The 25499-nt window shown below is 42.8% G+C and overlaps 1 protein-coding gene across 1 annotated transcript in view; it reads right to left on the bottom strand.

Annotated features, from left to right (window-relative positions):
- EIF4G3 (eukaryotic translation initiation factor 4 gamma 3) overlaps positions 1-22938 on the bottom strand; it is a 386518-nt gene extending 363580 nt beyond the window's left edge. Inside the window, exon 1 of the mRNA XM_051988328.1 lies at positions 22861-22938. The gene's annotated coding sequence lies outside the window, so the exon portion shown is untranslated. The remainder of the gene's footprint in view (positions 1-22860) is intronic.
- Positions 22939-25499: the final 2561 nt, after the last annotated feature.

Below are 25499 nucleotides of genomic sequence, written 5' to 3'. Positions count from 1 at the left end.
CTATCTCCAAGATCCCCCCCTCTAACGCACTTGGAGAGGATACAAATTCCACTCTTATCTACTGTAGTTTTCTGAAGGCTTGTTGTGCTGAGTATGTACCAGTCGCCCATATGCCGATTCAGCAATTTCACAAAAACGCCCCACTTCCATGAGCACTCCGGAAATACAGAAATGAAAATCGAGTCATGCTATCTGACTCTATGAGGGGGAGAACAGAGGAGACAAATAGAGCCAAAAAGAGTCGTACCCGTAAAGGGAAGCTCATTCACAGTAAGCTCACAACTGGATGACTTGAAGCCATTTTTAGAAGAGTTAGAAAAAACAGGAAGAAAAAGCGAGCGCTCTGGGCCCCCTGCAAATACATACAGTAGCTAAATGTTTCCTTTAGCAAGTATGTTTAAAATGGAAATTGAGTTCCCGACCAATATTCCCGTAACCAGGCTCACTTCAGTGCCATTTTGAGCTTACATATTTACTATTGAGCAGATTTTCACCTCTGTCTTTCAAGTGGAAAGTTTAAAAGACTCCCATTGCATTTCAATTTATTATTGTTAATAATAATATTAGCATTTTGTATTTCTGTAATATTTTAAGGTCTGCCAAGGAGATAAAGACTGGATCCATAATCATACTGGTGTAAAGTATTGCCCATGAAAAAATTTTCCCTCTATCAATACCAGGCAGCACTCTCTCTACAACTCAGAATTTGAGGGCTGAGCAGGCAGATGGAATTAACGTTCTCCTCACAGTCACACAGCCAATATGCGTCCAGGATGAGACCAAATCCCAAAGTCCTCCTGGGCACAAAGCTAGACCCAGCTCACTCTTTCCGGCTCTAAGCTGCAGAAAGAAGCTGACTCATCCTAATAAGTTTTCTCCCTGGAGTTCTTGATGCTAATGAACTCTGGTTCTATTCCATCCTATGAATCTAGTTAAATAAATTATATTTCATTGATAGATAAAACTGCAAAAGTGCAAATAAGTTTTATATTAATATAAATAAGTTTATATTATTGTAAATAAGTAATAAGCTCTACATTTAAAAACCCCTACAGAGAAAATTAAATTTAAAATATGAAGAAAAGTTTTCAATGCATCTGCACCAAATTTTTTTAATTTATTTATTCATTTATTTAGTAAATAAACTTTTGAACTTCTCCAGTAATAACTAATTCTGCTACATTAAATTCATGGAAATTATTGAGGTCACTTAGTGAAAAAAATGTAGAGAAAAGGATCCACCCACAACTGGGATGACTAGCCAAGAAAAGTAACTAGTCAAGCTCTTACTAACTTAATAACTTACTAGTTCTTAAATATCATCATACAAACATTCTCCAGTTATAACAAAGGCAATAAAGTTCTAGTTTCAAAGAAAGACCAATTCCTTTTTTCCTTTTACTTAAATTCATCGAGGCCAATGAGTTGTCAAGAACCAGGAGACTAGGCATTTATCAAAAAATAAAAATTAAATTAATGGTACTTGTCCAGGAGCAAAATGAATGTTGGCTAATTCTTTAATTCTTTAGAATGAAATACCTCCAAGACAAGTATCCCTACAATGAAAAGGTTTCTACTTACTCTGAAACTTCATTTCAACAATCCATTAATTTTTACCAAAACAAAATACAAAATTCATTGAAATTAATTCAAAAAATGTATTTCCAAAATATTTATCAGCAATTGTCAAAAACTTTGTTTCACATTTTTTAAGAAATATTCCAATTGGATCAAGACAATATTGTGATGAAAACATAAGAGATATTGGTTCTAAAGCACCATAAATCCAAAAGAGCTAAGAATGGATCAACAGTATGTCCTCTAAGCCACTGGCCAAGAACCATCAAGGCTGAATTCTAACTGGAGAATCCAGGAGCATCCTCTCCACCATCTGAGGTGCTTATGGAAGTCTATATACCCATTATGTTATTCTACATCTTTCCCAACATTCTGAATCTGGAAAGTAAAGATTTCATAGTTTGGTCCCAAACGTGAATTCCATTCCATTCTCTTTAAAAGCACTAGAAGGGCTGGGGAAAGGTACTGATGGATTTTTTTTTTTAATGACTTAAATCTCTTAGCCAGAAAAAAATTTTTTATGCTTGAGTTTTTTACTTAGTGTCTGATTCTTATTTCACAATAACTTTCAGAGACTTTGGAAATGGTATTTCTCACCCTACTTTCACAAAAGTTCTTGGTCTCTGTCAATAGCTGATGCTCAACGTAGGCTTCTAGCTGTTGCTTCCATTATCTCCCCTGGGAGAGTACAACCCTACCATAAATCAAATAGTACTATCATTCAGCTAAATTTTGGAGAATGGAAACTTTTATATAAAAAAAAAAAAAGAAAAAGAAAAATTTTTTAAATCTAAATCCAAACTGTTCAAAAACTAGAAGTAATCTGTAACAAAACATTTAATTTTGTCTTCAATAAATTATCATTGACAAATATGGAAGTGAAATTCACCAAACACTCCTTAGCTTTTCCCATTCTTTTCCTCCAACACAAATCTTAAGCTTTATCTAATACTGATCCTTCAGCAACTTTTAGTCATCCATCAAAGTCAATGGTTTCTCTCCTAAGGTAGCAAATTCATTTTAGTACTAGTACTTTGAAAACCAATGCAGGATGCTCAAATGCTTTTAAAATTCATTTCATGTGTTAAATTTCCATTCCATCATTTTATTCATCTGAAATAATCAATAATGACATATTCTACCATATTACATGTCACATTAATGACACATCTTAAGAAAGTTACAAAAATATAAAAGTTGATAACAGATCAGTGCTGGAATTGAAGTTAGGCTACATTTTCTATTGTAAAATCTGGCTAGGGTCTTAAAAATTCTGAAAGATTAAAAAAATTACTACAAACTAATGGCAGAAAGAACAGGCCTAGCAATTACAGTAAGAATATGCAAATCTGAAAGGTTTTCTAATCTTCTGGTTTTATACAGCATTTTATATGAAAAACAGAAGTGAAAATCATTGTCACCTTTCTACTTAAGGATGGAAAAATTAACATGTATAAAAAAGAACATTTTGTTCCATAAAATCAAATCCATAAAAGTCTAAGTGCTATTAATGAAATAATGGTAATACAGGAAGATAAGCCCCAAACCTTCCAAAAGCCTGTACGTCTCCTGGGGACAGGGTTACCTTGATAGATTTTGAGATTTCCTCTCAATAGTTAGCTACCTTCCATGAGAAATTATGAGTCCAAAAGACTTTTTTTATTTCTTCACTATAAGGAACTATGAAGAAAACACACTCAAGAATAATTATGCACAATAATATCCTTACAGTAGAGGATAGAAGCATTCTAGCCAAACTATCCATAATACAAAGTTCATGTTGAATCCTGCTATTATTACTGGAAATTTTCTTTTTTTAAGTCTCCCAAGATAAAATGGCAGTGTTTTGTTTTGTTTTGTTTTGGGAGGAAATAGGGATCAGGGAGGGGAACTGGTGTTAGAAGGAAAACTGACCCAAGTGACAAAGTAGTCAAGTTTCGGCTGGTCCAACAATCTCCCTGTCACCAAGGACCAAGTTGGTCCAAGATTCGCATATCCACAGCACTTTCAGGAGGCAGTGTGGCCCCCATTTCACAGGTGAAAGAGGAGCTCCTCCAGCTGAGGGACAGGTCAAACAGCAGGACTCCACTACAAAGCACAGAGTCTCCAGAAGCCCTCCCTCCACCTCCCAGCCCAACTACCCAAGAAGTCCTGGGTGATCAGGAGGAATACGTGGGCCATTTCCCTTTGGGGGCCTGTCTCCTCTCTCCTCCACCCTTCCAAAGGCACTGCTCTTTCCAGGGAGAGCCCACTCTGGCTCTCAGGAAGGGCCCAGACTCCCAGCTCCGTACCCCATGTCTGTCCCAAGGCAGCCTTTTCTGAAGCACCCACAGCATATGCCTCTTCCATAGTTAGCCTGCACAAGGTGCATATGGTAGGTGTTACACAGGAAAGGCTGGGCCACTGGGTCCCCCCAAGGCTCCTAGGGTGCTTTCTCACCCCAATCTATGCCAGCTGGCTGTGGTTTACGCTGTGCTTTGTCAGGAGGAGTGGCCATCCCCCTCGACCATTTCACAGTCACTTATTAAGGACCCTTTGTAAATCACTATGCAGGGCACTGGGAGAATAATGCACACTGAGGAAAAAATAGGTAATTAATTATCCAGGCACAGACCTTGCCAGAGGAGGCACGGGGACAGAGAAGGGATTCATTGCAACTGCCTTAGGCACTACACGAAGGGAAGTAAAATGTAAATTATTTTCACATTCTTTAAACAAATTTTCACATTCTTAATACCAAAAAACTCCAGTCACTCCAACACAAGAATCCTTTGAGTTAGTTTGTGTTACATAGAGGCCTTGGTAGCTTTGGGGCAGTGGCCACTGCCACGGGCTATAGCTTAACCCTTGCCCTGGCCTTTGGAAGGAGCTCTAGACTTTGACTGGGATCTCAGCTGTCACTGGGCCGTGGGTGGTCACCTTGGGTAAAGTGCTACAAGCAGTCCTGGGACGCTCCATTTCTTCCTCTAGAAAAAAGGGCTAAGGCTCCCACTGCCAATCTGGAAAGACTATCACAAAGAGAACTTTGTAAACCTGGAAGTACTGTGGGAATGGTACTGTGAGAAGCAGGTCTCTGATCTCACTGGCACGGGATCCTCAGGGAAGAACCCTTGCCCATGGAGAGAGCAGCACCAGCTCTACCAGTTCTAGTCTCAGGGAGCAGCGGGAAGCCTTGGCTGGCCAAGGTCAAACAGCCAGGACCTGACAGAGGCAGGCCTTGTGGCTCTTTCTCCACTCTACAACTCTATTATGAACCCACTGTGGAAGACCTAGAGAAAGTCCCACTGGATCAAAGAGCCACGGAAAGCTGCATCAACAGATCTGTCAGTCTGCATCTTGGATCTAAAAAGGGAAAGGTATTTTCCTACCCCTCTTCAGAGTCTGAAACTGCACACCCCAAAGTCACCCCAAATTCTTACCCCAAAATCTTAGCTGTCACTGATCAAGGAAGCTTCTTCAAAGCAGTGTCAACATACTGTTTAACCAGGATCACAGCACCTGAATCAGCCCAAAACAATATTTAAGGGCAATCCAATGAACCTAATCAATTCATTCAGATACCACCCAATCTTATCAATTTACAAGACTGCAAAAAGGGGAGCTAGGTGGTGCAGGGGATAGAACACCAGCCCTGAAATCAAGAGGACCTGAGTTCTAATTGGATCTCAGACATTTAACACTTCCGGGATGTGTGACCCTGGGCAAGTCACTTAACTCCAACTGCCTCAGCAAAAAAAAAGACAAGTGTCATTGTTTATACAGAACATGATCTTTAAAAGCTCCTGGCTTTTAATGGCCTTTCGTCTTTTCAACAGCCTCAATTCTTCCCAGATGAGAGTACAAAGGTAAGGAAAACTAATCCACCAAGAGCCTACCCATAAAATCTGTATACTGAAAGGTGAAAGTGTAAAAAGGCCATTTGTCTTATTTTTTAAGATTCCTAGATAAGAAAATGAGTAACAGAATATTTCTATACTATCCTCTTAGAGTTACAAACACATCACCCCCGATAACTGCAATCTCTATTTCTTTGGTACTTAGAAATGCACAAAATCAAAAGGCACATTCCCAGGAATATCTTAGCCGCAAGCCATAATTTTAAAAAATCATACTTAAGACATCAAACTATTTTGAACATGTATAGGATATTTCACGATAAAATACTAATGCTTCAATATTGAGGGAGGATATGACATTTGTGTACCATATGTAAAGACTGAAAACTGGCACCCACATTTTCTGAGCCCTTCACTGTAATATATTATTATATGACATGAGAAAATCACTATGGAGTACAGAAAAACAGTAGCATTCACTAGGCTTTAAAAATGTGCATTTCAAAAAAAAAAATTGTGCATTTCCAAGAAAGAATTATTTCTTAAAAGTATCTTTGCTTCCGCTTCCTGCAGGCTGCTCCTAATGGGCTATCTTGCATCCCCAGCCTGGATCCCACTCAGTGGGCCTCAGTAGGGAATAACAGTTGGGGAAGAAGCTCAAGGCAAAATCTACTTCATTAGGTGCTGAAGTCTGTCAAGGTGCCTCATTTCTGCAGATCCCCAAAAAAGTCTCAATAATAGGAAAAATCCTGTGCCATTCTAACTTGAATTCTAACTCTGAACATCAGTGTATACCTACTTTCTTTATACAACCACAGCTAAATATTAGGTAAATGCTATAATCTAAGAACTCTGCTCAGGCACCACTCTGCAGCAGAAAACCCTTCCTGATCCCCTACTTCCTAGTGATTGTCTAGCTGTCCCCACCAGCTCCTCCAATCTGGGAACAATTGATTTCAAACTTTCTTTGTGTTGATGTATCTGTGTACATTTTATTTCTCTCAATATCTAAGCTCCATGAGGGTGGAGGCTATTTCACTGTCGCCTTTGTATCCCAGTACCTGGCTCAATGCCTGGTCCAGAGGAGGCAATTAATCAATGCTTATTGATTAAGTGAACATAACTAGCTAATATCCTACTTCTTAACCAATAATGTTTAAATTAATTTGATTGCTTTTAAATTACCTACTAAGCTCTCAGATTACTGTATCTCTAACAATGAAAAAAACAAGCCAAACAAAAGTCATGTGAGAAATCACATTATTCCACTGTCAAGATGTTTATCCATGCCTCACAGATATCTTCTTTTTTATATGATAGCTTTCCATATAATTAAACCCAGTTGTCCTGTGTTTCCTAAATTTTCATTTCTCCAGGCTAAATATTGTCAGGTCCTTTAATTGATTAATCGCTCTAAATCTCAAATCCTCATGCTATTAATCAGGACTATTTTTGACTCTTACTCTTATCACTACTGACAACTAAAATCTAAAATCTAAACTACTACTGCTCTGATTCTGTAAGAGAGCCATTTGAATATATAAAATATTCCTTCAAATCCCAACATGAAATGAAAATGCAATGGCTTCAACAGTGGCCTTTTGGGGACAAGCCAAGTCTAAAGCTACACACACTTGCAGGGTTTAGAGGAAGAAGGGTCCATGCAAGATCCTCTAGATTCACTTTACAGATCAGAAAGCACAGGGGAGAGGATCATAATGTTTAGAGCAGAAGAAACTTTTGAAATAAATGAGTTCAAGATTTTCATTCTTCAGAAGAGGAGAGTAAGACACAGATATGGAAGGCAGTCTGTCTCCGGCCTTTCTTTCTATTCCCAGTGTTTATCCAATTCCTAACAGATAGCAGACTCTCAATAAAATGCTTATTGACTGACTAATTCGTCAAAAGCCTCCAAGTAATAAGTAACAAAGCTGGAATTTGAATTCAGGCCTTTTCCGAAACCACAGTTATTTCCAATACACCACAATGAAAAACAAAAGAAATAAAATGATCTCCTCATGACCCATCCATCGGACTAAGTAGGAATCTATTCTTCAAACAATGTGAAATCAATAATGACAAAGAAAAGAGAAAGCCCCCGAAGTTCAAGCTCTCTTCATCAAGATCCTGGATCCATGGATCTGCACAATCACTGCTGTCAAGTTGGGTACGGGAGGGCAGCAACCAAAATGTCAAGAAGTCATTGAGAGAATTTCACTTGGTAAAAACTAAGCCATAAAACAGTCAATGTGGGAGGAAGTATGAAAAGATAGGCACACTAAGGCACTGTGGGTGGACCATTTGGGAAAGCAATTTGGAACTATGCAAATAGAGTGACTAAAATGTCCTTACTCTTTGAACCAGAGATCCCATTGCTGCAGAAGCTATCAATAGGAAAAAGCTCCCATCTACCCCAAAACATTCATACCAGCACCTTTTGTGTTAGAAGACAGGTTAAGTTGGCTCTGTACCAACATTAGCTAAGAAGAGGAGAGGAAGAGGCAATAAACTCTGAAATACTTATACAAGCTATGTGACCCTGAACAAGTTAATTTCTTATTGTCTAAATTCCTCATCTATAAAATGGGGGCACCCTGGAGAAAGGAAGAGCAAGCCAATTTACTATTTTTGTCAAGAAAATCCCAATGATAAAAATCCAGGAGTCACATGAGAGTCAGACACAACTGAAGGACTGAACAACAACAAAAAAATTGGAAATAAAGTAGATGCTCATCTATGAGGGAATAACTAAACAAATTAGGGTATATGGATGTAATGGAATACTGTACTATAAGAAATGGCATATATGATGCCTGGAAAAATTTTTATGTAAACTGATGCAGAATGGAAGTAAGCAGAATCAAGAAATCATGATACATGGTAATTAAAACATTGTAAATGGAAAGGGCAACACCAAAAAAAATCAAAAGTAATCATAACAAAATTATAAAAATCAAGTGGAACTCAAAAGACCTCTGAGAAGACACCCAAATCTGTGGCTTTAGTGGAGTCAGGAGGCCCACAGATGTCACACATGTTTTCAGACTCTTATCAATGTATCAAACAATTATGCAGACTTTTTTCTCTCTCTTAAAAAAAAATATATTATTTGTCCTTTAGGATGGCTTTGGGAAAAGGGGAGGGGGAGAAATAGCTGTGACACCATGGTGCTATAAGAAGCAGAAAATATCAATTTAAAAAATAGACCATCAACTCGAGCATTAAAAAATAACTTTAATAAAAGCATTTCCCCAATTAATTCCTCAAATGAACATAGATATCAACAATAGAACAAGATTCAATAATTTGTGGGCCCCAGATCCAAGCCTTGATGCAGCACCAGCTGTGGACAAGGTGCTGGGGATACAAATAAAATAAATCATCAGCTTCACCCAAAGGGCTTCCATCCTAAGAGTGCCCTGGTTGCCCCCAACATCCCAAGAAGGAGACTCCTATCCCAACCATCAGCTCTGAGAAACCAGAAAGGCCTTCTGAGCATTCCAGCCATGCAAGCTCTTCCTATGCTATCACCATAATCTGAGAAGATCAAGAAGCCAGTAAGGATCCAAGCAGTCACTCTGGGGCATTCAGCCAGGAGGACCTCCCCAGAGCCCCACTTCTCAGGCCCAGAAGCCTCAATCTCCTGCCACTCATGAGGCCCCCCCAGCACAGACCCGGGGAGATTTCTCAGGGAGCCTTACAGCTCTTAACAGGCTGCTTCTTTGTCCCTTCCGTTTTTCTTGCCTTGAAAGCTAAAATTTTGCTTTTCCTGGATTTTTCAAAGCAAATTTGCTTTCCCCAGCATTGCTCCATCACCACTTTCTCACCACCATCACAGCGCACTAATGTGAAAACACTTATAAAAACTAAGTTTTTCAATGAAGTGATAGAGAAAGAACTACATTTCCCCTCCTCTCACTTGTCTTCCTCCCACCCCTGGAATAAATGGGATCCTGGCGCTGGGCAGGGAGTCTGGAAGAGCCTTCTTGTAGCTCTTCCAATTCTGAGATTCTCTGAAATGAAAACACAACTTAGGATAATTTAGAGAAGCAATCTACAACTTCCTCTGGCTGAAGTGAACATCAGAAGAAAGGGCTTGCTTTTTTCAAGATAACCAAGTTTCCATTAAAAAAAAAAAAATCCAGTATTCCAAACTTAACAGTACAATTACATTCTAGAAAAGTTGTGTAAAGCAAATTTGCTCAGCATCATGAAATTCAAGATTTAAAAAAAAACACTGAAGGAAACTATTCGGTTACTGAAAATACAATTAGTAATTATTTGAAAATACAAATACATACAATGAAACTGAAAGTGGGAGAGCAGGCGGCTTAAATCCATGCAAGGGGGAGAAGAGCAGCTGGTGTAAAGAGAGTCCTGATCTCTAAAACTTGCAAGTTGCAATACATTTTCCCTCCTGGCTACCCTAACCAAAGGTAATTCCTTCTAAAATCCCTTTGTTCTAAAGGGCTTTATCTAGTTCCCTACTGGGTCCTTAATTTGTTTGTTTGTTTAACAGCCCAGATTAGCCCCTTAAAGGGCCTTAGCAAGATTTGGGATCCCATTCCTATCCCTACCCCCCTAGTTCTTTACCCAGAGAAGTGCGAAAAGGCTCATTTACATAATGTATTTCCCTAAATACAGTTGCTCAATCAAGAGTTTCCTTTGAGCAGAACATATCCATACTATGAAATTGAGCAATCTGAACTTTTTATGGAAATTTTACAATTCCTTTGTACATAGTGATCATTATACATTCTATTCCATATCTTAAAACTCAAAAGTTTCTAAAGTTTTGTTTAGAAAAACTAACTAAACTACAAGTTTAACTAAAGTTCTCCATTACTAACTATGCATAACATTGTGCCTCCAAGGTAGCAGTCTCAAACAAATTAAATATCATGCTAATAAAAGCAATAACCTTACTCATTCTTTTCATCAACAAGTGTTTCTGGAGCCAGCAAGATGCAATTAATATCTTTTAAAACAAATTCTGTGTTTCTCTCTAAATGGTCAAATAAATCAATTACAGATCTAAGAGCCCTATGTTTGAACTGAATAACAAAAATCACTCCAGTAATATAAAAGACCTCTAAAGCCACCTAAATAAAGCCCCAACCTGCGCAGCAAGCTGGAAGGATGGCCAGCCTCCACACAGAAGTAACAATTATTTGCACATTCTCTAGCTCTGTGACCTAGTCTAGGCCTGTTTCCTCTGTGGGAATAATATCTATAGGACTCACTTTGAAGGAGAAGGCATCCATACAGTGCTTGGCAACTCTTAGTACCTGATAAATGTCAGTTATTATTATTACTATTCCTTTTCTGAACAACTTAGTTTGAGTTTTCCTTGCAGCGATCCCGTAGGGGGGTCTGCACCACCTCTCTGCTCCCAGTAACAAGTCACAAACACTGCCTTGTGATTCAGGAACCACAAAAGCCCCTAGAAGTTAGCTTCTACAGGTATCATCGTCCCACTGGTATCCGTGAGCCTGTGCACCCGGCCAGTGTTGGAGGCAGATTCTAGGTCTGAGGGGTTTGCTATCCCCAACAAGACCCTAGGCCGGGAGGAGGGGAGGGAGGGGGAGACGGGGACAGAGGGGGTTGGGTAGAGAGGGGGACCTTTCCAAGGTGCGGGCCAGCCCTTCCCTGCTGAAGGCAGCTATTAGACCATCCCAGGCCTTCCCCTCTTCAGGCTAAATACCCTCAGATGTTCTGGCCTCCAGCAGCCAAGGTGGGCTTGTGCAAACCAAAGGGAGCCCAAAGGGCGGGACGTGAGCTTCCAAACAGATCCTACAAGACCTGCTCCTGAGAGCAAGGGACGGTGCTTAGGACACTTCGCAGGCCCCCACTGCTGGCCCCAACAAAGGGCTACAGCTGACCAAGGCCAGCCGTCAACTAGAGAGACCAGACAAGGGGCATTAAGGGACTGAACAAAGTCCTGTTCCATAGATCAGGAGAGGGGATAACACTAAGCCTCTGGTGCAGGATTGGAGTTAGGAAAGCCAGAACTGAAGGCCCATCATGAAGCTTTATTAGCTGTATTAAAGTCACTTAGTTGCCATCTGCCTCAGTATCCTCATCAGTAAATTGGGAATCACAAGAGAGGGCTGTGTGATCATAAAATGAGTTGAGATTTGTAAAATACTTAATCTAGTACAGGGTACATAGTAGGCACTTAAATGTTTTGTTTATTTCCTTTCTTCCTTGTATTTCATCCTCTACTCTCAAATAACTCATTTTAACCACGGACCTAATACTGCTGTCTAAAACCCCATGTCTTCCTTAATCACTGCTACAAACACTATTAAAGCAATGTAACTCAACCAGAACACTCCCTATTTCACATGGAACATATTATATGTCAAATATCTAGACAATCTTAGAGCCTGGGACAGTTGCCATTCACTCCCTTAACAGTTTATTTTATTGCTGACAGAAATGAGCAAAATTATTTCAGAGTAGTAGCTCTCTCCTCATTCCCAAAGAGCATTCAGGAATTGATAAAGATGCTGTGCTCCCATTGTGTTTATTAAAAACCTACTCAGTCCTATATTAAGATTTTTTCTGCCTTCAGTGGCTCCCCAAGCCAAAATACCATATACACCTCAGACAAATTAATCCTTCTAAAAGATACATTCTTTAGCTGTGAATTGGTCTGTTTCAAAAAAACAATTTGGAAATATGAAAGAAAAGGGACAAAAATGTGTGTCTGTAGCCTGTGGCCACAGAATCTTACTAAGGGACATAAAAACCCAAACAGATCAAAGAGAGGAAATAAAAGTACATGTAGACCAAATGTTCTGAAAGACAACTTGCTAAGAGCTGAGAACTGATTACAAAATGGGATGCCGTAATGGCTCAACTAAGTATGAAATATAGATGTAACAACAATTATGGAAGTGTGAAAAATGACGGAATCAAAATAGTACAGGAAAAAATAAAACAAGAGCAAAATAAGAACAATATACACAAGAGTCACAACCATATAAATGAAAAAACATGAAAGGAAAACAAACTCTGAGTATGCTTGATGACCACACCAGGGAAAGGGTCTGGAGACTTCCCTCACTCTTCTTGTCAAGCTGCTGTTTGACAAGGGGGGCAGACCATAGCTTACCTGATCAGACAGAATTGGCTCATTTTATTTAACTATTTGTCTTTGCCACAAGGGAGAGTTCATGCAATGGATAATAGAGGAAAGGATGTGGATGGGTGGGAAGAGGGCAGAGAAGAGCAGGGGTTTAGCAGAAATTATTGCTCAAACTTAAGGCATTAATAAAATCTTTGTTACAACTGCTTTAATCAAGCTACTCTTCTTCAGGCAAGCAAAGTTCCACTCCTCTGAATGCCATTCAAGGCCTTAGAAAGTATTGTCAAACCCAAACTATTTCCCTTAAAGCATCAGAACTTAAGACCAGACCATTCTCTTGATTAGAATATATAAACCAGGTTCATTTCCAAATCCCAAATTTCAAATATGCTGTTTTCTTCTGTCACTCTCACTCTTGTTTCTCTCTACCTCCTTTGTCTGTCTCTCTATTTTTCTGACTCCGTCTCTCTGTCTGTCTCTCTCTTTCTCTCTCTCTCTCTCTCTCTCTCTCTCTCTCTCTCTCTCACACACACACACACACACACACACACACACACACACACACACATTATTCAAAGATTTCTAGCATCAGGAAGATTTGGGTTCAAACCCTCATTCAGACACTTACTATGTGATCCTGAGCAATCCACAACACCTCTACTTAATTCAGGTTCATCTGTAAAATGGGAATAATAGCAGCACCTCCCAGATTGGTGAATGGATCAAATCAGACATTATTTGTGAAGAGCTTAGCTGCTCCTCCATCACAGATTGTCCTTCTTTGCTAGCAAGAGATGCTGCTGAAGCCCAAGGCTCCCCCCAGTGTCTCTAGGTTCTTGGTCCTCCAGTGTGGCCTGTCAGAGTAAATCCCCCTCCCTGCCAAGGACCCTCACCAGGACAAGCTGTCTTCTTCCCTGGGCACCATTCATTTTGTTAATGAAAAGATGGGGGATAGGTAGAGGTGTTCTGGTCTCCAACCCCAGCCCTTGGAGCAAGCTTCCTCCCTTCCCAAACCCTCCTAGCTCCTCCCCTCAACTTCCTTGACCACAATCACACCTCAGCTCCTAGCTAAGAACAGGGCACACTGGAAGCACAAAGCCCAAGACTGCTAGGGGAGAGCAGGCAACCTCCACGCTCCCTCCCCCACAACTCCAACTACTCCGAAGCTCAGAAGGAAGGACAGACCTCTCCAGGGCAAACTTGGGCCAAGAGTGGCCTCCCAAACCTCTGGGACTGCCTGCCCACAAACTTGACAAGAACTGAAACAAGGACAAAACTGATGAATGAACAGGCTTCCGGCTCCATGAACTGGACCATTCCCATTCCTTCTTGACAGAATCCAGAACCGTTTTCAATTCACATTACCGTAAACTCAAGCTAAAACCAAATGCTCCCAAATGACCAGTACAACAGTTCTCTAACATCACCAAATCAGAGGGGTACAATGGAAAGAGTTCAGGGTCTGGGAGTCAGGAGATCTGGTTCAAATCTCCTCTCAGCCTCAAATTATAATGTTAAAGGATCTGATTTCTGTCAGTAGTATTACTTCCACCAAGACACACTTTAATTCTCCTATGCATTAGTGGTAGATGAGGCTCCAACAGGCAGTGAAACTGAAATAATTTGCCATTAGGTCTTTATCAAAATCAAAAATATCATCTTTATGGGGTCAAGCCCAACCAAATTTAGTTGAACAGGTTGTCAAGTAGAAGACATTCAGACTGTCACCTGGCCTATACTTTTCTATTAAGTCCTCCAAGGCTTAATTTCTCAACTCAATCTTCAAGAACCTGAGGACATTCTCTAATTCAGCAGGGTCAGACTCAAAAAGAAATGGCCACAAAACCAAACATAATATGCTACCCACTGGAGTCCTTAACTTAGTTTTAAAATGTAATGTTATGTGTGTTTTACTATATTTTTGTTTTGTTAAACATTTCCCAATTACATTTTAATCTGGTTCAGGCTGCTTTGGGGAATATTGTGGACCACTGTTCATATGTTTGACCTCTATGCAATAGGCCCCAGGGAAGCATCAGAAAAAGGCACTAGTGGAAGAATATAAAAATAAACTCAGAATTCTTATAATCGCCTCTTTCTGATTTCTTGCTTCTAACTTCACCACCTAGAAAGAATGAGAGCTCCCTAATTGATATAACTTGATTGCTCATTTTCTTTAATGAATAAAAATTTCTTTTGGTACACACTGGATTCTATTAAATCAGCTACAACTTAATAAAGATCTGCATGAATCAATGGAAAACTCTGACAAACATCACATGAAAAAGGCATCTCAGATTGGTTAGCTGAGAAGAACCTGGAGAAGTAGAAAAGGTCATACATTTGAAGTCAAAGGACAAGAGTCAAAGCCTCAGCTCTGAGATTAACTACCTTTGTAAGGCCAGGGGCATGGCCCTTTATTTTCCTATTTCCACTGCCTTTTTTTTTTTTTTTTTTTTGAGGGGGGGGGAGGCAATCAGGGTTAGGTAACTTGTCCAGGGTCACACAGCTAATGAGTGTCTAAGGTCAAATTTGAACTGAAGTGCTCTATCTCTGGGGCCACTCACCAGCCCCCTTCCCCTAGGTTTGAAGGTCCTTATTTATGAAATAAAATAGCTAGATAGAGAATTTCTCTATTTCTCTTTCATTTTAGCTTTAAAACTCAGGATCCCAAGGAATGTGGAATGACAGTTAAGCAACACCTCCCCAATTCTGCTTTCACTGAGGACTAAAATTCAAAACCATGAGAGACAGCTACCACTTGAGACTCCGGAGCTACTGAGAGACTCCAGTATTTCCACAATGTGAATTTCAGGAGCAGTTTACACCAAAGTCACCATGGAATTGCCTTCCTCTTGCTTGAAAATTAAATCAGTCTCATTTATGACCAAAATAAAACAAGTTTCATATGATGCAGGTATTACCCAGGCGTACTCTCCTCCCCCAACACAACTAAACTATCTCATTAAAGCTATTTATTTCTAACTTTCCTTCCCTTGTACCTCTGCTGATGTGTACACGACCCTGAAAAAAGGCCCTAGGTTGAACTCTCTAATGATAAGATTTCCAACAACAAAATCATATGGATGTTTCAGTTGGTGACTAGTAAGCATTATGCTCTGACAGTAAGACCAAAACCACAGGCCGAGTTCTTAAGTAAAAGTCACTTGCCTTTAACCTGTTCTAAAGCTGAGAATGCACCTTAGAACTCAACCAGTCATCTCAAAAATGTCTATAACTTATCACAAAGGATCAAGAAAGAGAGGGCAGTGGATCAATCAACAAGTAGTTACCACCCTCTGCCAGGTCCTCGCTGGGCCCAGGAGATGTGAGTACAAATTGATTTCCACTGAATCCGGACAATCTGAATGGCATATCCCTACTCAGAATGGATCAAAAGCACTGTTTTCATGGATGTCGCACAAGGCTTCAGCCGAAAAAATCCGCTTCTCTAGCTTTAACAGGAGTGCTGAGCATAGGAAGAGAGGAAGGTTTGAACTACATCTTGAATCTGCCTCTAGTAAGGGCTGGAAAGGGGATGGGGCCCCAATCCCAGCTCTGCTCCCTGCCATGTGAAGGCAAGGTCCTCATCTATACAATGAAAAGGTTGGACTTAGATGACTTTGTTCATAGGATTATAGAATTTGGATTTCAAAGGAGGAGAAGTGCTGGAGGAAAAAAGTTGATAAGGCAATATGCCCTGTATATTACCTACTTTTCCAACACTAAAGTTCACCAGGACTTCAGCTCCAAAACCACAGCTTCTACTTGTCATGCTTGCTGCCCCTTATCTCTCCTGCTTCCACTAGAAGTCCAGAGGCTCATGGATGCATAAGTAAAAATTTTTTGTTGACTCTAGCATTGGAACAAGGAATAATCACTGATTAAAACCAGACACCAAAGAGCTGTTTTTTATTTTTTAGTAACACCTGCCCACAAAGAGCTTATGTTCTACTGGGACAACAACCTATAGATGTCTAAGTATGTACAAACGAGGTAAATATGAAGTAATTTTGAGAAGGAAACTAGCAAAGTCCTTCAGAAGATGAGGTGTCTGATGAGCATTCAGGGAATCAAGGGATTCTAGGAGGCTGTGAGAAGAATTCAGAGCCCCACAAAATGAAATGCTTCACTGAAAAAGACTGGCAAGTGGGCCAGCCTGGCCAGCATATAAAAGGAGCAATACATAAAGCCTGACAAGATAGGTTGGGGATAAGCTACAGGGGCTTTCTGTGGCAAATATATCTGATCCGAGGACTAGGGAGCTATAGGAATTTACTGAGGAGGTGAGAAATCTGGTCAGAACCTCACCTGAGAAAAAGCTTTCAGGAACTAAAGTCAAGTATGAAGAATGTGAGGAGAAACTGGAGGCCTGAAGACCAATGAGGAGGTTAATGCAACAGTCCCGGAGAGAGGTAATGAGGGCCTGAATCAGGGCAGTGGCCGAGTACAGACCCGGCTGAGGTGAGATTCCAAAGAGATTGCTAGAGGCAGGAAAAAACAAGACTTGGCAACTGAATGGATTAGGAGCTGAAGGAGAAAGAGCCAGGGAAGCCAAGGCAGTGCCTCCTACTACACAAGTTCAGAAGAGGAAAGAAGGAAATCTGTTCTGTCCGTGATGGAGTTTGAGACGTCTACAGAACACTAAGCTTGACTGAAGGAAAGGCTAGTTGGCACAAGAAAGAGATGATGAATATGAGGAATTCAGAGAAACACTCCAAGATTTATGCAAACAGACCTAGAACGAAATCCACAGAACCAAAAGAATATGATGTAAATGAAGGGAAGAAAGTCAAACTCCCAGGAACTGGAAAATGAATAATGGTCTCAGAAAACAAATACTGAAGCATAAACTAGTCCTCTTGGCAGAGAAGCTCGAAACTAGTACTTAGGGAGAATTCCTCTTATATTCATGTTGAATATGGTCACTGAATTGACATTTTTACTTAACTGTTTTTCTTCGATAAAGAGAAGAATGATTTTTTAAATGACCATGATTTAAAAACAAAAGATACCAATAATTTTTTTTAAAACTTACCACAATTTTGACCATAACTTAAAAACTCAGGTAAAAGCTCAGTAACCTGTCACCTCTGTGACTTGAGAAGTCAGAAAACAGCTAATGCTATATACTGCCAGCCAGTGCCAGGTGCCAGGCACACAGAAGGCACTTAATAAATGCTCATTTATTCATTCATTTGGGCAGGAGTTACAAGCCTGCCACACTGAAGGCAAGGACTGGAAGCATCCTATCCCTCCCTACCCTCATGGGTCCCTATCTAGGACCCTGTGACAGTTGTCACCTTTCTTCTCTGCCCCCAAACTTCTTTTCTCCCCTTCTCTGCCCCCAACCTTCTCTTTCTTTCTCTGCCCCAGGCCTCTCCCCTCTTGCTACCTGCTCCTTTGTGCACCTCTCAACAATTCAACCTAATAAGCACTGCAGGCAGGGCACGCCCCAGGATACAGCTCCCATCTAAAAGCAGAGCTCTATAAGGTTTGCAAAGGTGGTAGCACAAATAATTAGACCACTTGAGAGATAAGAAAATTGAAGCTTGGAAAGCTTCAATGAAGGGCCCAGGCACTCTTGGCTAAAAATAATATCTGTACTAACTCACAATTATTGGCGTAAAGTTTACAAATCACTTCAATGTCTGGGGCAGGCCCTCAGCCCCAGACTTCTGACTCCTGTCTCCAGTTGCTTCCATAAACCCAAACCAGCTCTCTTACCCAGTCCTACCCTCCAAGAGCTTACAGTCTGGTAAAGGTAAGAGGTGCACACAAGCGACTCCAAGTCAGCATGTTCTAAATACTGGGGGGGGGGAGGGGGGGGATCTGGGCAGTCAAGATCACGCTCAGCCAGGAGGCTAAGGGGAGGCCTTAAAGGAGAATGAGACTGTTGACAGCCCCAGAAGCTGGAGGGATAGTATGGCACATCATATTGTACAATGGACATGTGCATGAAGGCTTGGCAGAGCAGCTTGAATGATCTCACGGAATCAAACTGTAGCAAATTCCATAGGAAATTATAAGCACCTCTGTTATTCGTGGATATAAAAAGAATAAGGCAATTTCAATGCAATCCAAAGAATCATTTCTCAAGAGAAAAAAAAAAAAAAATCCACCCTAAGACAGCTTCCTTGCTGGTATGCAGACCTTGCCCATCAACAAGGTCAAAAGTATCTCTACCCCCCCACCCCTGCCCCACCTTCATCCCCCAAAGGGTCAGGGTGCAGACTTCACTATCACAATGTCTAAAACACAGAAGAGTATAAGAAGAAAATACATGGCCTTCAATGCTGAAAGTGAAAATAAAACAGATGATGAAAAATAAAATACAAAGTGGCTCAATGATATGCTTTAAAACTTATCTGCAGGAAAAAGCTAAAGACTGCATGCAGATCCCTGACTAACCTTCTTACCAGGCTCTTTACAGATTTTATTACCACTCCTCTACTCAAAAATATTCTGTGGTTTCTAAGGCCTAGTGAGCAAAGTCACTTCCAGCCTCATCTCACATGACTTCCCACCTCCTCTCCACATTGCAGACCCACCCTGAACTTTCTCTATCTTGGTTCCCTCACTTTGGAGGTCTTTACTCACCCTCTTTGATCTATTGGATCCCTCCATCTAAAGCCCAACTCAAATACCAACATCTGCAGGAAGTACATTGGGATCTGCCAAACCCCTGGAATGAAAAAGCTTAGTTTGCCCCTCTCTACTGCAAGGACCTGGCAGGGCTGTGGAGGAAAGTCATCTGTGTATTTGTCATACCCCCTCCTAGGCTGTGAGCTCACTAAGGACATCTAACTTAACTCCAAGCTCTACAGTGGCCACTTCAAACTGAAGGTCAAAGCAAAAGAACCTGCTACCTTGCAAATCCAATCGAGTCAGTCCAGAGGAGCCTCCCTGAAAGAAAACACACTCAGAGGGACTTGTATATAAAAAGATGCTGAGAACAATTGTTCAAAAGGACCAGAAGCATGCTTTTGCTTAAGACAGAAGCTTTTTGGCATGTGAACACAACCTAAATTGTTTCAAGTTACCCTGAAAGTGAGAAGCTTCAAGCTGGGTTCCTCTGAGTTAATAACAGCCTCATGTTTCTTAGCATTTCAGCTAGAAGTGAGACAAGCACATCTCAAAGTTAATGTTTTAAAGTACTAAATTTCAGAAACACATTAATTAAACCCATGATGTGAACTCAAGTGACTAGGCCAGAGAAACACTGGTAGTTCCCATTTTACAGCTTTGAAAACTAAGGTTCATCTAGATTAAATGCTCATATAGAAATAGAGCAGAACTCAAATGCCTTCTCTTCAAAAACTGAACCCCATTTCCAACAAAACACACACACACACACACTCATACATCACACTGCTGTCTCTTAGCAATAGTAGATGCCTTTTCTGCTTTTAACATTTTTCCATTTCAAATATCAGAAGTAAAAGAATTTTCAGTTTGTCTTCAACCTGCATTATTCATAACAATCAACTCCCCACCGTCAAAGAATTTCCCTCAGAGCAGTCTCTTTAATTGGCACCAAACAAATAAGTAATTCATTTTTCTATTATCATTATATTTTTAAAAGCCTGTTGATTCAATCTATTATTATATTTTTAAAAGCCTGTTGATTTCAAATTCTTTGCTTACATTTACTATTTTTCCTACATTGAACAGGAAGCCCAAGGCTCTTTTTGCGCCATTGCTATAAATTTACTGCTGCCACACTAATCTCTTAGCTCAATTCAGAAGCAAAAGCACTAGTCTTTCTAAGGCAGAGCCCTAGAAAGAGTACCATCCAACCTTTCACAACTGACTCAGAGCTTCCACATCAATTTATCACAACTGATCATTTGCATCAAGCACAAATATCAAACTCAAGGCAAGGGGGTAGAAAAGGGATATAGATTGCAATAGACAGAGAAGGGATTACCTGGATGTTGCTATTATTAGCTGTGATATCCAGGTACAATCCAAAAGTAAAAATAACATCACCATCATCTAAACTTAATTAGTTCTTAATGCTACCACATTTTTGTAAATTTAACCAACTTCTCATCACCAAGATGCCATTATACTGATCCCATGAGTAATTACCAAGAGGTACTTTAGGCTTCATTTTACACTGTCTACTCCCAGATTTCAGGAGTGAAATATCTGAATATTTAATTAGGAGACATGGAGAGTTAGGAAATATATGAAGAGAAAAATTATATTTAGTTTTAATGCTGAAAACTAAAAGTCCACCCCTAAAGTGAAGAGAAAATGTCAAAGTTTTTTTGTCTACCTGAAAAATTCACCTTAAATTCATCACCTTTGCTATCTCTATACTCTCTCTCTATTCACAAGATGGGACAAAGTTGCTGCATTAGTCACAACCAACCCTAACACTTTTCAAGTCTCTCCTCCTGGGATCCATTGAGAAAAAGCCAACTTCCAGCTCTTTGTATGGACTACAATATAAAGCCACAAAGCTCACCAAGCCTTCACACACATAATCTTTACAAGTTAACTTTCCCAGCCAAGAACAGGTTACTCTCATCAGTAAATTGCCTTTATGTTATAATGCTAAATTAACTCAAAAGACATTGGAAACGAGCCACTGAAATGACAAGCTACTTATTAGTTAATAGAGGAATCTTCCATTCTACTAGATTGCCCAATTAGGTGAGGAAACAACTAAAAGATATCAAGAAATGCTTTCTTAACAAATGTAAAGTGTACAGGCTGAGCACTGATTTGCTGAAGTCATGCAGACCAGCTTTCCCACTGCAAAGCACTTGGGAGAGCTATCAAAACGAGGCACGTTTCACATGAGCAACACATGGTTCAAGTATATGCTTCACTTGGAATTAATCTCATCAATGAGAACTCTTTCATTGAAGAGAATCATACCAGACAAAACCATTGTGAACTCTGTATATATGTGACAGGGCAAAGTGTTGTAGATAACATTTACAAAAGAACAAAAATGACACTTGAAAGAAAACTAACCAAAACAAAAGTCAAGGGGAGAGGGATGTTAGCTTTCCCAGGTGTAGGATACAATCATTGCATAGGTGAGTTAAACTACAGTGCCTCTGTGTCTCAGTACCTTACAGATGTTTGGAAATGCCCTGCTGCCTACTCCTTCTTCCCTCCTTTAAACACCCTGCTTTCCCTTTCTAAAACGTCCTGCCATCCATATGCACCATGATATGAAACCCAAAAAACCCATCTGATAGCCAATGATGATGAACTGATTTATGCTTATACATGTGAACATACATATGATGAAATATTATTCTCAGGTTGGTAATAACTAAAAAAATTCCCAAGGGTTTGCTGGAATTTTTATTTCATGTATTAGACTAATATCCTGTCACCCACCCCAAATCAAAAGTCTGAAAATTCAGGACCAAGCCACACTTTCCGACCCTAAAAACGAAAAGAATGCACAGAAAACGCAGTCATACAGCAAGCACTCCATTTCCATGCGGATCCTTGAATTACCTCTAGACCTCAGGCCTACCCGAAGCAAATTAAAGACTTTTAAACCACTCAACACACCACCACCCTTTCTAGCAGTGGGAATTGGGGGGATGAAGGGAGGAAAGGAAGAGTCATTTCGGCTAATTTCCTCTTCCGCTAAAGGCCAGAGAGTGGGAAGTGTCCAGTGTAACATTTCTTTCTCATCTCCAGTTCTAAAACCACATGACAACTCCCCAATTCACTAAAAAAATAAAAAAAAATTTTAAATCAGTTGGGGGAGGGTGCCTTTGGATTTTTGTTTTACATTTTTTTAAGCCCACTTACCTTTGGCAGCCAACGGGTAAGTTTCAGTGCCGTACCAACAGGACATTTACAAACAAAAGTTTATTGTCTATTAATTAGGGGCCCGGCCCGTTAGGTGAAAGCCCAGAGGATGCCCTCGGGACTGGATGGAGGACTGTTTCTTCCCTCCACCCACCCACCCACCTCATCTCATCTCATCCCAAGCCGTGCCATGCCCTGCCATCCCTCTCCGGGCAGGAGGAGCACAGGGGTGAAAGGGAAAGCCTCCTCCTCCTTTCCCCGCAGGGTTGATCCAAAGCCCCAGCCCCACGGAGCTGATAGGGGAGGGATTGGGAAGGGGCATCAAGGGCCCCTCCAAGAGCGGCTGCGGACCGGGAGGGCATCCCCGCAGTGCTGCTCTGGGAGGGGGCGGGGGCCCCTCACACAGACACATACACACACACACACACAGATACACACACAACGCACGCACGCCCCCCGTTCCCCATCCAGGCCCTCGGGGGCTCGCCCCCTCCTCTCCGCCGCGCCTCTACGGCCGGTAGGGCCCGAGCCTCGGCCCCCGCGGGCCGCTGAAAAGGATACTGTTGGGGCGCCTGGCTCTGGAGGGCCCGGAGGTTCGGGTGGGGGGCCGCCGCCGCCGCCGCCGCTGCCGCCGCCGCTGCCGCCGCCGCCGCCGCCGGGTGAGGGGGAGGCGGGACCGCGGCCGCCGCCGCCGCCGCCGCCACGGCCGCCGCCGCCGCCGCCGCCGCTGCCGCTCCGGGGGTGCCGGGGCCGGGTCCTCCGGGTCCTGCGGGACCGCCGGGGCCGCCGGGGCCGGGTGCTCCCGCTCCCCCTGCTCCTGCCGCTGCTCCTCCCGCCGCCGCCGCCGCCGCCGCCGCCGCCGCCGAGCCTGATTTCAGAGCCGGTTTCTGCGGTAAACTCATGGCAAAGCGCAGCCACCAACCCCCCCAGAGGCGGAGCGGGAGCCGGAGCGGGAGCCGGGGCCGGGGCCGGGGCCGGAGCGGGCGCTCCGGGGAGCGGGGGCCGGGGGCGGCGGGGGAGAAGGAGAAGGAGGAGGAGAAGGAGGAGGAGGAGAGGGGGCAGGGGGCCCGGGGGGGCGCCGGGGCCGAGAGCAGGAGCAGGAGGAGCAAGGGGAAGGAGAAGGAGGAGGAGGAGGGGGCCGGGGCCGGCCCCACACGCCCGCCGCCGCCGGCAGCAGCAGCAGCAGCAGCGGCAGCAGCAGCAGCCGCCCCGCGGGCCAGCACCACCGGCTGCCGGTCTCCGTGACAACGCGACCCCGGGGGAGGGGGGGCCGGACCCGGCGGGGGCAGGAGGCGGAGAGACCGGACCTTTCACGGCAATATCCTCATGGGCCGGCGGCGGGGGGTCTCTCTCCCCCTCCCCGGGGGAAGCGGCGCCCTTCGGGGGAGCGGGACTCGGGCGATGCCGGCGGATTTTCTTCACTCAACGAGCTGAGCATCCAACATGGCGCTGCGGCCGCCTCCAGCAGTCCGGCAGGACGGCTGCTCGGCAAACTTCGGGCCTTTTCGGAGGAGCTCGGGGAGGCGGGGAGGAAGGAGGGGGCGGGGGGCTAGGGAGGCGCTTCGGCTCTTTCCGGAACGGGCGACGAGTCGGGAGGCTTCGGACGCCTCTCGGAAACGCTCTGGGGCTGGCTCGTGGCCTCCCTCGGGAAAGCTCGGGAAGGAGGGGCGGGCAAGGGAGGGGTGGCGGCTTTCCTGGGACCGCGGGGGCGGAGGGAGACCCAAGAGGCCCAGCCGGGAGCAACGGAGCTGCTCAGGGTTAAAGCCCTGCCCGGGAGAACAATAAACTGGCCTTCCTGGGGGGACCGCCCAGGGGCGGGGACAGCCCCCCTGAAGCCGACCCAGAGGGCTGCAAGGGAGCTCTCCCAAGGTCCTCGAGGCCACTTTTAACCCGAGCCCCTGTTTATCCCGTGCTCTCCTTCGGGTATTTTGTCCGACCGCACCCCGCCTTAGAGACGGTCATCCTCACTGGCCACGTGGGAACAGAGTTCATTGACTTACATAGGTCACACGAGGAAGTCTAGGAAGAAGCAGAAATGAAAGGAACAGAGTAGGACGCTTTCCCCAGCCCCTCTTCCTTCTAAAGCCTTCCTTCGGTTAATGATTTCCTATCGGGCAGGTCATAGCCGGGTTGTACACCTCCGTAGGAATGGCAGCTCCTGGAGGGCAGGGATCGGCTTTCCACGCAGACACACAGTAGGCTCGTCAGTGCTTATTGACTCGCCGACAGGCATACCGTTCAGTAAACTGATATCGCTTCCAGGAGCAAATTAATTTAAAATCCTCTGGTTTTCCAAACTCATTACTTTTCTAAGCCCTCCTATTATTCCAATCTAATTAACATCTAACTCTCCCCAATACGCTCAGAGAGCCGGTGACATTAGCCTCTGCAGCTACTCATACAAGACCCCTCCATCAGCCGACGTAGGAAATGTTCACTAGTTCTGCCCCATTCCCGGAATCCTCTCCCTCCTCATCTCTCTTTCCCGGCTTCTTTCAAATGTCAGTTAAAATACCACCTCCCCCGATCCCCTGTAATGTCCCCAGCTGGGTTGTCTCATAAGTCCCATGACAGAATCTCCAGTTTATCTTGTACATGTCAGTGGATCGAGGTGCCTGGCAATCCTTATTGACTTTTTGACTTAAGATGGTAATTTTCATCATAGAACTATGGATTTAGAATTGGAAAGTAGCTTTAAGGTTATCCTAGTCCAATCTCTTAATTTTATAAATGTGGAAACTGAGGCTAGAAGAGCTTAAGTAATTTGCCAAACATCTAATAGGTAGTAAGTGGCAGTACAAGAATTGGAACTCAAGCCCTCTAATTCCGGATCCAGCACCATTTCCCACTGTACCAAGATGATTCCTGTCCTGTGGGGGAAATCAAAAGAAATGACCTGCCTTATTTGAGCGTATATAAGGAAAGTTAGTGACAAAATAAAAACAGAACAGAAGTGGAGGGAGGAAACAGGTTGGAATTCTTGCTCTGCCACTTGTTTTAGAACACTTTCCAAGCTTCACTTTCTCTAACTTGAAAAAGTGGGAATAAACAGGCAGTCATATAATGGAAAGAGCCCTAGACTCATAAAGTCTGGTGCCCTGATTCAAATTCTGTTTCAGCTCCTTAGCTGTCTGTCAGACTTGGGACACTTTCCAACTCCCATCTCTAGGACTCAAGTACACAAAGTGCTTTCCTCAGTA

Source organism: Antechinus flavipes, chromosome 3 (assembly GCF_016432865.1).
Source record: "Antechinus flavipes isolate AdamAnt ecotype Samford, QLD, Australia chromosome 3, AdamAnt_v2, whole genome shotgun sequence".
Lineage (NCBI taxonomy): Eukaryota > Metazoa > Chordata > Mammalia > Dasyuromorphia > Dasyuridae > Antechinus > Antechinus flavipes.
The sequence above is the reverse complement of the archived record's forward strand: the minus strand, read 5'-3'. Positions and strand labels throughout refer to the sequence as shown.